The following is a 17809-nucleotide window of genomic DNA, read 5'->3' as shown; positions in this document are numbered from 1 at the left end:
CGAGTTCTTGGAGAGAGAGAAGTGAGTTTGCTTTTTCGGGAAAAGTGAAGTCTTGGAGGTGAAAGTAAGATTTTGTATAGATTTGGTGTAAGAAATTTGATTAATGTAGCTTGTTGGAGAAGGGTGTGAAGGTACAAATAGTTGACTAAGGCTGATGTGAATAGTTAGTGGAGGTTGTCATAGAGTGGGTATGGGAGGTGGCTTGTTGTCATAGCTTTATGGGAAAAGTCAAAGTACTTTCTTGTACTTTGCACTTTTATCCTAATCAATTTTATGAATTATATACTAGAAATCTGTAGGAAATGGATATTTTATGATCTTAGAGGGTTGAAAACGATAAAATATGGATTTATATGAAAATCCATGTTGAAATTACCAAAAACGGGCTTAAAACGTGAAAAGGGTCGAAAACCGGGAAAAGGAGGCGAACTTCCGAGGTCTGAGGTGACGGTTCGGTCCTTGGAGCTTAGAACTGAAGGTAGGTTCAGTATCTAGGCTGGGAACCAAAAGTATTTTATGTCCGAGAAGTCCGGCGTGCGAAATTGCTCGAGTGGGAACTGAAGGCGGATTGGAAACGAAATGGACCGAAAGTGAAATGGACCGAGAGCAGGCGTAGCTTCGGTCCGAAGGGACTTGTTCCGAACAGAAAGTAAGTTCCGTCCTCAAAGGGGAGTTTGGTTCTAAGAGGTTTCGGGTCTAGGACGCTTCGGTTCTTTGAGGGAGGTTTGGTTCTATTAGGGCTTTCGTCCTTAAAGCTAGTTTCGGTTCTATATGGCTGATTTTAAAATAAACTTCTCGTTTCATGTGATTTTTGACTAAGTTAAGAGTCGGGATGCCCCGGGTGATTATAAAAAGTTGAAAGAGATTTGGGAGAGATTTTTTTTGTGACTTTTGTTAGTGTTTAGACTCTTAATGCAAGTTTTATAAACCCCGTTATGCCTCGTTTCTGAGTGTTATATGCCCCCGTAAGGTAGGTAGTTGTGTTTTATCGAGTCATTGCATCGCTTATTCTGATTAGGGATTAGATTTCCTGAACACATGAAACCTCTAAGCGATACTTTGTATTAATATGGTGCGTTGTACAATAGTAAACATAATGTAGACCCTAATATACAAGGAGTTGACCGGTTTGACATGTTGACTTTATTTGACTTTGTCTTCATCAAAAATTGACGGGTGTCACACTAATTATTAGTGTAATTTGATTTGAAATTATCTTACTACAAAAGTTGTATTTTGATCAAATTGGTAAATGATAAAAAAAAGGTTATTTTATAAGTTTATAATTTGATCTAAATGTTTTTGAGGAGTTACAAATTTTGTCATCAAATTTGGAACTCAAAAGTTTTTTCAGGAGTTACAAATTAATATTATTTAAATTGATCTTGATGTTTTTGAAGAGTTCCACAAGTTATGGAACTTCAAAAGTCTCATCTTCATAAAAGAAATTAACTCCTTAAGTGTGACAACCCGAAATTTCTAACGTGTACATTCTTCATTTTCATCAAAGTTAGCCTCGTTTCGCTATTTTTTAATGAAGTTTTGGGTCTATATGAGTGCTTGAGACTTAGTATAACCTTGATATGAGACTTAGGAAGGGTGAGAATGTGTGTAGCATCACTAAAACAGGCCAAACACACCTATCAAGGTGCGTGCGGCCAGCCAGCCGCACACAGCCAACCGCACACCCTCCTAGCCTCACACTCCAGCCTATATAAAGGACCCTAAGTCAACCATACACCCTTTTTCACACTCCTTCAAAGCTGGAACATTTTCTCTCAAGAGTTCTTCAAGTTTTCCTCTCCAATCATCAAAACAAGTAAGTAAACATCCTTAGATCATTACTACAGCACATTATGTCACACCCCCAAACCAGAACGGCGGAAACGTTCGGGGGCGGAGGACGTCATGTACAGTATCATAACAAATGAATAGTAAAGAAAGTACACACCACCATCATATACATAATTGAAAAGTTTACATTATTGTAGTATTACATGTTTGCAAAAGTCAATTACAATATGATGTACGAAAGATTAAACTAACACCTGAGCGTAAGTCTTCAAAAGCTGTTGCTAACCTGGTTTAGCGATTTCCTGAGAATACAAGTTATTTCAAAGAAAAAGTGTCAATAATTAAGTTGGTGAGTTCATAAGCGGTTTTGAGAAAATGTATGCCATTCCAAAGTTCGTGCGTTTTCCAAGAAAATCTTTTATTTCCTTATTAAAGTATGAAATGCATATGAATGTTCGCGTTGTGAATTGTAAATAGTTGCACAAGGAAAATCCCTTATTTTCCTATTAGTTGATTGTTTTGGATACAGGAAAATCCCTTATTTTCCTAAAGTAAAAGGTAGTCTCTAATGTCCAAGACCGAAAATCGCAAGCAACTGACATACTTGAAAGGTTGAGACATAGTTTTATATAATAAAGATATAAGAAGATCGCACTTGTTAGATGAAGAATAGTTTTAATAGCTATCCATTCATAAAAGCATAATACCATAATAATTGTCTATCCGGTGAGTTTTATAACCATACTAAACATAATATGCCTCTGGCGACGGTCTTCAGGCGTCGTAACGTTTATGACAAACTGTCACCCAAAGGACTGTAGCTAACAGTCAGGGCGCGGGATCATGACTTCCCGTATAGATCTATACACATTTGACACGCTCTCCACACGGGAGACTCTGGTTATAATAGACAGGACTTTAGGTAGTACCTTTGTAACACAAAGGTAGCATTTGAAGATGTAATCGTCTCACAGATTCTCAACTAAGTATGTATTAAAATAGTAGTTTTGTATGCAATGTTTATCCTCTTTCACAATGTTTGACAAAGCATAAATCATGAGTTCCTTGAATGCATAAAATGGTTTAACAAGAAAGGTTGCTCTTGACATAATGCATTTTGTATAAACGAGGCTATTACTAGTTATAGTTTTGTTTCATACCACAAGGTTAAGTTTGAGCAATAGTCTTGCATGTTGAACAGTTTCATTATATAGATAAGTCTAATACATGCAAAGTATAACAAGAGTTTTTACGTTTTCACTCGGGATCAACCGAGTGTTTACTTGTATTCTCCCCCAAAATGTATTAAAGGTACATTATATAGTATTTGAAAGTGTATAAAAGGGGGTATGAACTCACTTGATAAGTGGAGAATCGGGCAGCGCTTCGTTTCTAAGAAGGATCGTTCTTGACGTAGCCACGAGTTTCTGGTGAAGAAACGAGCTTCACGCGGGCAGCACTTCGACTGGAAAGAAGTTAGTTTCTCGGGATATTTGGAGCGTCGGGACTCACGTCGTGTGTGAGGGGTGTTACCAGGGCTTCGGGGTAGTCTCGGGATGCTTAACGCAGAGTAAAAGTGTCCAGAAGAAGATAAATGAGCAGTCTAAGCCCAAGACCTTCGGTTTCTATTTATAGGGTCATTTTTGGGGTCTCACGTCGTGAACCAAGCTTATTCACTTCTTGAGTTCAGTCTTCATCAGGTGCGTCATCGCAACTTGCGTCTGTCAGGCTTCAGAAGGTGTCAGAAGTCAGTTCACGTCGTGAACACTGCCAGCTTTGGGGTTTCGCGCCCGAACTTCAGAAATTCATAACTTTTGCATACGAACTCCGTTTTCGACGTTATTTATATCCACGTGTATGTGAGATTATGCTCTACAACTCTCGTTTAGACTCCGTTGGCTAATTTTGACTTTATTTTTAATATATTATTTTTAGTAGGCCGGGACAGGAAAACTCTGTTAGAAATCCGTAAGTTCTTCGTCCGGTGTCCATTTTCGTCAGACTTTTTACCGTTGTAATACCATTGATGAGATCTTAGATTCTCGTTTAGGTCATGTTGGCAAAAAGTCGCTCGATCTCGATTTCGAGTTCTTAGCTGTCTACTGCTATGTCCGAAACTTCGAAAAATCATAACTTCCTCATATGAAGTCAGATTTGGGCGTTCTTTATATGTATGTTCACGGTTTTGGGATATCTACGACTTTCATTTAGACACCTAAGGTTGAAAAGTATTTTATTGAAATTTCTCGTGTTATGCTTAACAGTGTTTTACCGGTATTGTCGCGTATCTTCGATCAGTCATAACTTCTTCGTTATAACTCGGATTTTAGTGTTCTTTATATTTTTGGAAACCTAGTTACGATATCTACCACTTAGTATACTCAATTATGGTTACTGAACAAATTTATTTTTGACCTAATTTTGCTGGTGTTACATTATCCCCCCGTTAGAAAGAATTTCGTCCCGAAATTCGCATTTTGCTTGGGACTTCAATCGTTGAGGAAAGATGTGTGAACTTATATTTCATTTGATCTTCTTGATCTCTAGTGAATCCAGATCCTAGCATGGGCGTTCCAGCGGATCTTCATTATTCTGTCTATTGTTTTGATCGGTAGGGGCGTGTGGATTTGGGTTTATTTGTCTATGTTCATCTAAATGTTAGTATTGATTACTCGTAATACAGGTCGGCATTGTCTTGAACTTCATAGTTGAATTCATACCTGGTCCACCTATCATCGCTTTGTGTATACCATTCGCATACACACTTTGTAGTGATAGGTTAACCGTAATCATTCCTAGCCTCCGGGTTTTAACTTGACTCGTCGTACGTGTGCTATTCCTAAATAGTCTGTCGGTAATACTTCGGGAAGGTTGCAAAGGATATAGTACTCCTCATATGAGTGCTACGGGATTTTGAAACTAGAAACGATTTGGGAGTTGTGTCGGGTTTGTCGTTATAAATCGATAGAGTTCTATTAGCCAACGATGAAAGTGAAGGGTCTTTTCATAGCACATGCAATTGGCATGGTGAAGACCAAGCCAATCCATTTCTAGTGGCTATTTGGGAACTTCTTATCATAACAGGTGTGAAGTCGATGGGAAGAGTGTTCATTAGGGTATACATGTTGAAATCCTAGATCGATCCAGTTTTATGGGTTTTGGAAGAGGGTATCTCTCTTACTATTTCTAGTCATGAAGGAGGATGTGATATACCTATCTCATAGCGTGAGCAATATAATTACCAACTCACTAGGTAATATTAAGTATTAATTATTCGTTTTACGCATTAGGTTCTCTACCACCTCGCATGCTTCACAAGTGGTTTCCTCTGTTCTCTGTCCTTTTTACTGGTAATGATTTGTTACCTCTTGGTATCTATATAGGGTGTTCTTGATTTTTATCTGGCATGTGGAATCTCCGTCATTGTTTTGATTACCCTAGTTGAAGTTGTAGAGATTTGTTATCCTATGGTAACTGTCTCTTTCTCTAAAGGGGTAGGTGATAGAGGTGTTGGATTTATCGGGGGATTACGTCTGTCTGATTTGCGAGACGACATTTTTCAGTTATAGGGTTAAAGAATAAAACGGTGGTAAAACTTCGACAAAGTTTCCAAGTTCAATAACATTGAACTTCCATGGATTAGGTCAACAAGGATGGTGTAGTGAGTTGCTAAAACAGTTTATGACACGAACTGCTTACATAGCCCAAGGCATGGTTTGATAATGATGATCTTTAAATGAAACAAGAAGTCTGTGATAATAGCTGGTATAGAAGTTACATAGAATTTGGAAAAATTTGACCTTGGAGTAGGTCTACAGTATACCACACAGGGAAAACTTGAAAGCTTAGAGATCTAGTGAAACAGTAATTGCTAGACGGAGATATTTACATGAAAAGAGTACTACTTGGAGTACGTACGAAGGTTATTCCATAAACCAAAAGAAGGAGCGAGTAGAGTATCCTTTACTTGCGACGGGAACTGTTCTGTTGAGCCTTTGGTTCCGCCAATTGACGCTCCATCTCGAGCATACGCATTTCATACCTTGCCTGGCGTGCTCTAAGTTCCCTAACTTCTGTTTGAGTTGCAGTTAGCTCTCTCTGCCAAGCTTCATTTTGATTTACTATTCTACCATGAACTAAACCTAACTGTCGGATGCGAACTGTATTGACTCCAGTGTTCGCATCATTCTCCTCAGTTCGATGGATGGTTGTCCTTCCTCGTTCATCAATGCGAGCAATTCGGCGAACCAATATAGGAAGGACTCTGTCTGCTGAGCCTCCCTCGCTCAGATTGTAGAAGCTTCGCTCTCCATTGTATGGAAGGGGTTGACCCTGTTCGTGACTCCACCTATTCAGGTTGGTTGCCCATAGAGGTGTCGAGCCATGAAATTCCGGTCGAGGATTAGGATTTTGAATTTGAGCCGCTAAGGGTAGGTTATTGTCCTCGGGATCTGGGTCTGAGTCTTCTTGCATTTCTTCTTCTGGATCATTCTCTACCCAACCCCCACCGTCTTGGTTCGGGTAGTAGGGATCCCCTTGTAGATGGAATCCGGCCATTACGTCTGTACGAGAATAGGGATATAAGAATTGTCTAGAACTAAGGCACATAAGGCTGATTATTAAAGTTAAACTATTGTATGCATAAAATACTCCTATAGTATTCTAAATGTTATGTTTGATTCTAAGGTTTATAAGTTTGGTAAGTATTAGACATGTTGTCCACTGTAGCAATCCCCTGTCATATGCTGGTCGGCTCTCGGACAAATATAGTTGATCAGGCTATATTCATCCCAGTCCCGATTACATACTCCAAGGCATACCTATATTGCACAACTCATCTATAATACTTCTATATTGTTTTCATTATGATACTGACCCTGTTATATGATGTATGCATGTATACTTTATAAAAAAAAATTCATTTTAAAAGTATAACTCTCACTCAGAGTGTTTTTGCCCAGTTATGTTTATAGTTGTATATCAAAAATGGTTTTGATATACTTAGTTCACTATAAACAATGCTCTGATACCAATATGTCACACCCCAAACCAGAACGGCGGAAACGTTCGGGGGCGGAGGATGTCATGTACAGTATCATAACAAATGAATAGTAAAGAAAGTACACACCACCATCATATACATAATTGAAAAGTTTACATGATTGTAGTATTACATGTTTGCAAAAGTCAATTACAATATGATGTACAAAAGATTAAACTAACACCTGAGCGTAAGTCTTCAAAAGCTATTGCTAACCTGGTTTAGCGATTTCCTGAGAATACAAGTTATTTCAAAGAAAAAGTGTCAACAATTAAGTTGGTGAGTTCATAAGCGGTTTTGAGAAAATGTATGCCATTCCAAAGTTCGTGCGTTTTCCAAGAAAATCCCTTATTTCCTTATTAAAGTATGAAATGCATATGAATGTTCGCGTTGTGAATTGTAAATAGTTGCACCAGGAAAATCCCTTATTTTCCTATTAGTTGATTGTTTTGGATACAGGAAAATCCCTTATTTTCCTAAAGTAAAAGGTAGTCTCTAATGTCCAAGACCGGAAATCGGAAGCAACTGACATACTTGAAAGGTTGAGACATAGTTTTATATAATAAAGCTATAAGAAGATCACACTTGTTAGATGAAGAATAGTTTTAATAGCTATCCATTCATAAAAGCAGAATACCATAATAATTGTCTATCCAGTGAGTTTTATAACCATACTAAACATAATATGCCTATGGCGACGGTCTTCAGGCGTCGTAACGTTTACGACAAACTGTCACCCAAAGGACTGTAGCTAACAGTCAGGGCGTGGGATCATGACTTCCCGTATAGATCTATACACATTTGACACGCTCTCCAGACGGGAGACTCTGGTTATAACAGACAGGACTTTAGGTAGTACCTTTGTAACACAAAGGTAGCATTTGAAGATGTAATCGTCTCACGGATTCTTAACTAAGTCTGTATTAAAATAGTAGTTTTGTATGCAATGTTTATCCTCTTTCACAATGTTTGACAAAGCATAAATCATGAGTTCCTTGAATGCATAAAATGGTTTAACAAGAAAGGTTGCTCTTGAGATAATGCATTTTGTATAAACGAGGCTATTACTAGTTATAGTTTTGTTTCATACCACAAGGTTAAGTTTGAGCAATAGTCTTGCATGTTGAACAGTTTCATTGTATAGATAAGTCTAATACATGCAAAGTATAACAAGAGTTTTTACGTTTTCACTCGGGATCAACCGAGTGTTTACTTGTATTCTCCCCCGAAATGTATTAAAGGTACATTATAAAGTATTTGAAAGTGTATAAAAGGGGGTATGAACTCACTTGATAAGTGGAGAATCGGGCAGCGCTTCGTTTCTAAGAAGGATCGTTCTTGACGTAGCCGCGAGTTTCTGGTGAAGAAACGAGCTTCACGAGGGCAGCACTTCGACTGGAAAGAAGTTAGTTTCTCGGGAGATTCGGAGCGTCGGGACTCACGTCGTGTGTGAGGGGTGTTACCAGGGCTTCGGGGTAGTCTCGGGATGCTTAACGCAGAGTAAAAGTGTCCAGAAGAAGAGAAATGAGCAGTCTAAGCCCAAGACCTTCGGTTTCTATTTATAGGGTCATTTTTGGGGTCTCACGTCGTGAACCAAGCTTATTCACTTCGTGAGTTCAGTCGTCATCAGGTGCGTCATCGCAACTTGCGTCTGTCAGGCTTCAGAAGGTATCAGAAGTCAGTTCACATCGTGAACACTGTTTTCACGTCGTGAACACTGACAGTTTTGGGGTTTCGCGCCGGAACTTCAGAAATTCATAACTTTCGCATACGAACTCTGTTTTCGACGTTCTTTATATCCACGCGTAGGTGAGATTATGCTCTACAACTCTCGTTTAGAATCCGTTGGCTAATTTTGATTTTATTTTTAATATATTATTTTTAGTAGGCCGGGACAGGAAAACTCTGTTAGAAATCCATAACTTCTTCGTCCGGTGTCCGTTTTCGTCAGACTTTTTACCGTTGTAATACCATTGATGAGATCTTCGATTCTCGTTTAGGTCATGTTGGCAAAAAGTCGCTCAATCTTGATTTCAAGTTTTTAGCTGTCTACTGCTATGTCCGAAACTTCAAAAAATCATAACTTCCTCATATGAAGTCAGATTTGGGCGTTCTTTTTATGTATGTTCACGGTTTTGGGATATCTACGACTTTCATTTAGACACCTAAGGTTGAAAAGTATTTTATTGAAATTTCTCGTTCTATGCTTAACAATATTTTACCGGTATTGTCGCGTATCTTCGATCAGTCATAACTTCTTCGTTATAACTCGGATTTTAGTGTTCTTTATATTTTTGGAAACCTAGTTACGATATCTACCACTTAGTATACTCAATTATGGTTACTGAAAAAATTTATTTTTGACCTAATTTTGATGGTGTTACACATTATAACGCCTTTTCCTCGAGTTTGATCCATGAAATCATCATTCTAGATGATCTTCATGTATGTACGGCCGCACACACATCATGTGTGACCGCACACATATCTTTTGGTCCTAAAATGGGCTTAAACACTCATCCAAGCGTAGCATCGACCAAAACACCTTCTTAGGATCTTCACAAAGCCTTGGAAAATCGATTTGGACACATTTGTAGGAGTGTGTACGACCGCACATAGGCCTGGCCGCACACACCTGGCCGCACACGCCATATGCAACCGCACACACCCTTTTAAGGGTCCAAAATGACAACAAACTCTCAATCCGGTTAAGCAATGGTTAAAACACCTTCACTAGAACATCCCAAAGGCTTGGAACCACGTTTTTGACACACTCCATAGTGAGTGTGCGGCCGCACACAGGCTTGTCCGCACACTCTGGCCGCACACACACAAAACCCATGCTTTTGTGGCCTTACACCCCAATATAGGGCCATACACTCCTTATGTGCAACCATATGAGTTGGTAACACTTAATTCTAAGTGTTTTTATGTCCTTAAGACATGTCCCTATCACCATTTAGTGGTTATATCTATTAGTGTATTCATAAAAGTGTTATTACATGGAAAATAGGATTCGTTTGTGCTCAAGATTTCAATTGACACCCGGCGATCCTACATCGACCTTTCATTTGAGTTACTCACTGCAGGTGAGTTCATACCCCTGAATTAATCCTTTTAAATGATTTTAAATGCTTTTATGGGGGGGGGGGAATACAAGTTGAACACTTCTAGTTATTGCTTTAATCACATGTGATTAATAACTAGAACAAAAAGGAAGATTTGCTACTACTTTCAAATTGCTATCAAACTTATGGATTTTCAAGCTTTCAAGCCTTTTATTAAACTCTTATGATGTTAAAATAGTTTTCAAACTCTGTTATACTTGCAATATTTTCAAATCCATATCTACACCAGTATATTTATATAAGTAAGACTTAAAGGACTTACGACTGATAGCTCACCTTACTTCCTGTTCCTTGTTTGTTTGTGGACTTAGGGTACCCTGTTATTTGTCCGAAGGTCGTTTAATTCGTAGTAATATATCATGTATATATGTGTTGGATATAAAAGCTTTCACTTCGATTCAGTAGCTTTGTGTAACAAAGGCATCCAAACAACCTTACTATTTAACTATTATAGGTATAGTTAAGGGGTTACTACTCACTACTACTATTACAACGATCCATACAAGAGTCAATACATTTATGAGCCACTACAAAAGTACTACATTGAGTAACAGAACATACTATACACTATACAAGAGAACATACTATACACTATACAAGAGAACATACTATACGCTATACAAGAGAACATACTATACACTATACAAGAGAACATACTATACACTATACAGACATTAAATACTAAAACAGAATGTGACATACTACTTCTCGATACGACACTTCATTGTGCTATCACCGTGTAACCAGAGTCTCCTGGAGGGAGAGCGGGCATTATGTGTATAGATCTATACGGGACAGACACTCCCACATCCCGACTGCTAGCTACAGTCCGAGCCGACTAGGCCCAGGGGTGACAAAATGTCACCATACTACGTGTGACTTGGAGGGTCATCAGTTATTCAGCCGTCGATCAGTATGGTTACATACGAGTTCACATTCAAACCTTAAATTAACTAAATAAGGATTTAAGGCAAAAATAGACGTTTCAAGGCATACCGCCTGGAGTCTACATATTTTACTATGGACTTTTCGAGGCATACCGCCTGGAGTCTACATATTTTACTATGGACTTTTCGAGGCATACCGCCTGGAGTCTACATATTTTACTATGGAATTTTCGAGGCATACCGCCTCGAGTCTACATATTTTACTATGGACTTTTCGAGGCATACCGCCCGGAGTCTACATATTTTACTATGGACTTTTCGAGGAGTACCGCCTGGAGTCTACATATTTTACTTCGGACTTTACAAGGCGCACCGCCTGGAGTCTACATATTTCTACTTTAGACTTTCCGAGGCGTAGTGTACATTTAGTACTACCTGGAGTATGTATTTCATTACTTTGTGACTTTGTCACATACTGGTTTAAGAAAACTACATTTGTATACTAATAGTTTTCACTGGGGAAAACCCTTATAATTACAAAAAAACAATCATACAAACAATCGGGTCTTGGTAGAAGACTACCTTTTTACTGGAAAACATAGGGTTTTCTAGGGAGTATACTATATCCAAAACATTTGAAATCGATTACTACACTACATTGTTACTAACGTTTTTGTACAAGCAATGACACTAAATACTTATGAACTCACCAGCTTTATGCTGATACTCGCTTTCAAAATAACTTGTATTCTCAAGTCATCAGTAGACAGGTACAGATGAAGCTTTTGAGAAGATGGAGCACATACAAGACTCATCTTTTATTTTGATTATACTTTTTGTCACAACTAGGAATTTTGACACCTTGTAACAACAACAATGATAACCTTTGTGAACCAAAATGAGAAAACATGTATGATGTCTATTCAATAACAACAGAACTTCCATCAAACACCTTATACAAGCACTGCAAATAATCAACAAAGAATTGGAAGCCCTAGAAATCCCGGTTTAAGTCCATTTTGGATAAGGATCTTCTTATTGGGCCTATAGGACCAATAAGCCTCCAATTTGACTATTTTGGGCTTAGAACTCCTAAATGGACTCTAATTGGACCCATATACATGAAACTTAATATTTTGGGCCTTATAAGCCTAAAGTGAACTAGGTTATCTTTAATGGGCCTTATTGGGCCATAACAAATCTAATTAGCCCTAATGGTCCATAAAACTCATTCTAGAATTATTTTGAGCCGTGAACCCTCTCCCAAGACCAATTGGGCCATAAAATGGACTTAAGCACCAAAAACGACCAAATTTCCTTTCTTCTTCTCCTCTTCTCGGCCCAACTACACAAATGAGGGGGGGGGGGGAGTTGACTTTCCACTTGCCACCTCTTTATTATCTTTTGGACTTCCATGCACTCATCTCATGTTCCCATGCACATCCTTTCAACTCTCTCTCTTTCTCCTCTCTCTTTTTCTCTCGGCCGAAACCAACTCAAACACACACACACACACTCAAAAATATCTCTCAAACACATAAGAACTCTCTTCTTCTTCATCAAATTTTTGAGAATTAGAAGAATTTCAAGGAGGCTATTCCACAAAAATCATCATCTTAGGTAAGTTCATGCTTGGATCCATGATCTAAATTCTTTGTTTTATCAAAAATCTCCTCTTAACTCAATTAAACTCATGATCACCATCTTAGAAACCTCTAAGTTCGATATCTTCCAAGAAGTGTTGCTAGGACCAAGTTTTCTTCATTTCTTCCTTCTAAATCAAAAACAACAAGAAAAGGTGAGTTCATACCCCTCTCTTTTCGGTTTTTATATGTTTTATGGGGGAGAATACAAGAAAATGTGTAGATCTATGTGTATGCGTATGCTATGTATGATTTTATGCATCTATGCCATAAGAAGGAAAACAAACATGATCTAAGTTATATTACACTAAACAAGTCTAGAATATTAACTTATAAGATTGTGATAAACATATTTCAACATAAAACCCATTTTTGGGCTTAAATTGTAAAATGAACAAAAGTTGGGTCAATAATTGTCATTTACGGATTTCTTAAGGGTCAAAGGAGTCAAAACAGTTACAACAAATGTTTTTATGAATATTATGCTCTTCAAAGGACTTGAAATGTAGTTATTAGCTTAATGGGCTAATATTTGGGCTTTTCGGCACAACAAGCCCAATGTTGCGAAAATCATGAATTTTAAAGGGCTGAAATGGTAATTTCTTCAAAACAGGGGATAAAAAGTTAAACAAAACTATTCCAAGGATTAAAAATGCCTTTCTTTTCCAAAAAGGATAAAAAATGTAAGGTTTTTGGATTTTGGGCCAAAATTGTAAAAGCTGCAAAAGTTTGGGTTTTAAACCGAAAAACACTTTTCTGGAAGGGCTGAAACTGTCAAAGAATAAGTTTGAGCTAAAAATATCGTTTGAACAAGTCTATGATTCAAAAGTGTCAAGAAAAGAGTTTAAGGGCAAAAATGTCTTTTTTTTATATAAGGGAATAAAGTGTCATTTTTATTAAAAAAGGGCTGAAAAGGTCAAACCAATATTCTCAAGTCAATTATTTTATTTCTAGAATATTGAGTCAAAAATACTAAACTACGACTTACAAAAATTGAAAGATGAATACACGTATAACTCCGAATATCATTATAAACAAAATCGATTGGTCTCGAGTCGGTACAAGAATAACAAATCGATCAATCAAACCTTCCAACAATTATACAATACCTAAAACAAGTAAACAATTAAAACTCTGGGCTTGAAAGTTTCAATCATGCTTGTTGGGCCTTTGTGATCCATCCACATGATTTTCGGGCACAAGAGATAATAATAATCAATGTTATTGGGCCTTCGATGACCCCATTTCATATTAACGGGACCCTCAATGGATTTTAAGTGCTATTGGGCCTTAGTGGCCCATTAGCACTATTAGTAAGGTCCAAGTAATCAAATGTGAAATGGACCAACGTGTCCTTCGTATACCCAACAGCCTGAAATAACTCACGAAAGTAGCAGGACTTTGTTTTCCTCTTCTCCTCGTTTGTTAGGCTTATGCGTAATCAAAGTAAACAAAGTCAGGTCGTTAATCAATAGTAATCAATGTTATTTGGGTTAAGTGAGTAATAACGGGCGATACCTCCAAGGGCGTTCGTAGTCTGTAGTTATAATCAAAGTCTGCTGGAAGGAGAGCGAGAGTTTGTGTATAGATCTATACGGGGGTGACTCCCCCACACCTTAGCTGTTCGCTACAGTTAGACTCGGCCAGTCTAGGGTGACAAAATCTTAAGATCAATCCCGACGCACGATAGGTAGCCAAGACAGACGAACTAGTCTTTATTATGCATGATTATAACGACTCACAAAAATTAATTAATCCAATACCATCCGAATAATCAAGGAAGAGTAATCAAAATCATTCATTGTGGCAGTATAACAATTTGAGAAGTAACTGTATTTTATGTATTCGGAAAACATCGGGTTTTTCGAGGAAATCAACATCACTCGCTTGTGTCCTTCTATAACTATAATACAAAACTCTTTTTTTAATATACACGTTTTGAAATCATTCATGCATCAACTTATGGATCTCCACACTTTGATAAAAAACTGTCTTTTCAGAAAATATCGGATTTTCTGGGTTTTACAAACTACACAAATCATTTTTATCACAACCCTGCTTATGAACTCACCAACATTACATATGTTGACCGTTTTTCAAAATAACTTGTATTCTCAGGTAACAGGAAAGCTGCAGGGTAATATCAAGTACGTTAGGATGTTATGTTTTAAAAACTCTCGAACAATTTATGTTATGAATGTGTAATGTTTAGGCCAATGTACTGGATGTGAACAATATCAGTTGTAATGAATTGATGCATGGTGATGTTTATGTTATGATTCATATATATTCATTGTGATGATATTCAATTTAAGTCACGCGAGCCCTCGGACGTTTCCGCCGTCTGGTTTCGGGGATGTGACCGGTTGGTATCAGAGCTCTGTTTATAGTGAACTGGCATATCTAACCACACATTGATATGCAACTATAATCCAAAAAGGGACTAAAGCAACTCTGAACAAAACAAATAAAACACAACGATAAAAATATCTTCACTTGTGTGATGTAGGAAAAAGAACATAATGCCAAATCAAATAAGATAACACTGACATCTCGGCTAAGTCGGGACTGTTCATGGTTGTAGTAAGGGGGATGTAGCCTGATCAACTACATTTTCTCCGAAGTACAACTATCACATGCTCCGGGAAAACCTCGATGGTCAGTAAATTTAAAAACATACCCCTTGATACCAAGAAAAGAACATCAACTCAAATTGTATAATAACTAAAACATCTTAGGAATAATGTTAGTACATTTATATACTCTCGCAGACAGTATGGCCGGCTTCCATCACCCCGGAGATCCGTATTTCCCTAATCAGGGAAATAACGGATGGCTGGAGGAGGAACCTGAAGAAGACCCCGAGGAAGGGTCTGAAGAGGAACCTGAGGCGGAAGTTGAGGGCGGACCTGCCGAGCCAGTAGAGGTCTTGGAAGAAGAAGAAGCCGGAGAGGACTTCGAGGAAGAACCTAGCGATGATGATGATTCGGACACAGAGTCCAAAGTCATCAACCCCCCTTACCCGACTAGGGTAGCCGCTCACCGGATGGGCCCGACCGACCCTACACCCCCCTGGGGTATCGATCTTTGGAGGTGGAGCAGACAGCAGGGGCAGCGACCTCCATTCGGCATGTCACGCGAGTTTTACAACTTGAGGGAGGGAGGACCAGCTGATCGCGCACTTCCGGTCATGGTGAGACGACTGCGGCACACTGGCGACCTGGCGCAGAGCACCGCTGATCAGATGCACCAGATGCGGACTAGAGTTGAGCGTGCAGAATAGGAGACGCGAGAGGTTATCCGAGAGTTCCACATGAGGCAGGTGAGATGGGAGACTCGCCTCCGAGATGCAGAACGACAGGTGGCTGACCTTCAGGGAGCGTCCACTTCTTCAGCACCACCCCCTGGCGCATCCCACCATGACTAGGACTAGTCATATCTATCTTTAGTATTATGCTTAGGTGATCCTTGCTATGTACCATCGACTCTATGTTTAAGTGATTACACTAGTCATAGAGCCGTTACGCTGCCGAACTTGCACCACTTATGTATGCTCTTCTGAGCAAAATTTTCATGTATCAAAAATGCGGATAATATTGAGGTTGTGATCTGCTATGTGTTATATATACATGATTGTATGCTAATTTGTGAAACCACTTAAGTTCATGCAAAACACCTAGTTTATAGGACCAGAATCTCACAAAAATCCTAGGCACTCAACATCTTTCCGTTCCATGACAGAAAGATGCCTCAACGACCAACTCGTGGAAACCCTGAACCAACCCCAGCCGAAGTCAACTCAGCTGCATTCCAAGCAGCTGTATCTGCTGCGGTTACTGCAACCATGGCGCAACTCCACAAAGGGAACAATGCTGGAGTCAATGGACAAGGGGCTAGGAGTTCGAACAACGGAGCAAATCAAGGACCTACCAAGACATGCTCTTACAAGGACTTCACCAATGCCAAGCCACGAACCTTTAATGGCACGGGAGGAATGATAACTCTAAAGAGATGGATAAAAAAAAATGGAATCGGTATTTGAGATATGTGAATGGCCCGAGGAGGTGAAAGTGAAGTTCGCCGCATGCACATTCGTTGACCAAGCTCTTACTTGGTGGAATGGACATGTAGAGGCCATGACTCTCCCCGAAGCCAACGCTATGTCGTGGACGGAGTTGAAAGAAATACTGATGGCTGAGTACTGCCCGCGAGGCGAAATTCAGAAAATGGATCAAGAGCTGTGGAATCTCACCGTCCGAAATTCCGACATAGATGCATACATATCAAGGTTTAGCGAGCTGTCACTGTTGTGCCCTGGCATGATTACTTCAGAGGGAAAGAAAAATCGAACGATTCATCTGTGGATTAACCTCCCTAATTCAAGGAAATGTGATAGCTGCAAATCCCGAAACTTTCGACAGTGCCAAGAGATTGGCTAAGAAACTGTACGAACACAACAACAAGAAGGGCGAGAAGCCAGTGGAAACTGAAGGGAAGAAGGAGAGTGGCAACAAGAAAGGAAAGAACAACAAAAGAAAAGGACGACAAGGCTCAAAATTGTCAAAGAAGCAACAGACAGTGACAGTCAATGCTGCAACCACCCAAGTTCCCTTCACACCACATGCTCCAGCCTCAGCAAATCCAAGTGCCCCTAAGCAGTATTCTGGGAACCTCCCAAAGTGCCACAAGTGCAGTCTTCATCATAATGGCGAATGCAGAGAGATGCACTGTACCAGTTGTAATCGGAAGGGTCACACGGCAAGGTATTGCAGGACCTATCCTCCCCAGAACCAACAACAAGGGAACAACAACAACCACAACAACAACAACAACAACACTAACAATAGCAGGAATAACACAGGATCAAGCCCCACCTGCTATGGATGTGGAAAGACTGGGTATATCCGTCGAAACTTCCCCAACATCAACAACCCTGGGAACGGAGGAACAGGAAGAGTGCTAGCAATGGGTCAGGGAGAAGCGGTGCTGGATCCCGCTGTTGTTACCGGTACGTTTCTCCTAAACCACACTTATGCATGCATCCTATTTGATACTCGGGCAGAACGAAGTTTTGTGAGTAGTAAATTCAAACATTTGTTAAAACAACAACCCCAGAAGCTTAATGAAACCTTTACGGTGGAAATGGCCAATGGGAAAACAGAATCCACTGGGGAAATCTACAACGGATGTACCCTGACCTTAAATCATCACGCCTTTCAAATAAACTTAATGCCTGTTTCCATTAGGAGTTTTGATGTGATTATCGGCATGGATTGGTTAAGCCCCCACCATGCTGAAATTATGTGTCACGAGAAG

The sequence above is a fragment of the Lactuca virosa genome, chromosome 1, assembly GCF_052849685.1.
Source record: "Lactuca virosa cultivar CGN04683 chromosome 1, Lactuca_virosa_CGN04683_v6, whole genome shotgun sequence".
Classification (NCBI taxonomy): Eukaryota; Viridiplantae; Streptophyta; class Magnoliopsida; order Asterales; family Asteraceae; genus Lactuca; species Lactuca virosa.
The sequence above is the reverse complement of the archived record's forward strand: the minus strand, read 5'-3'. Positions refer to the sequence as shown.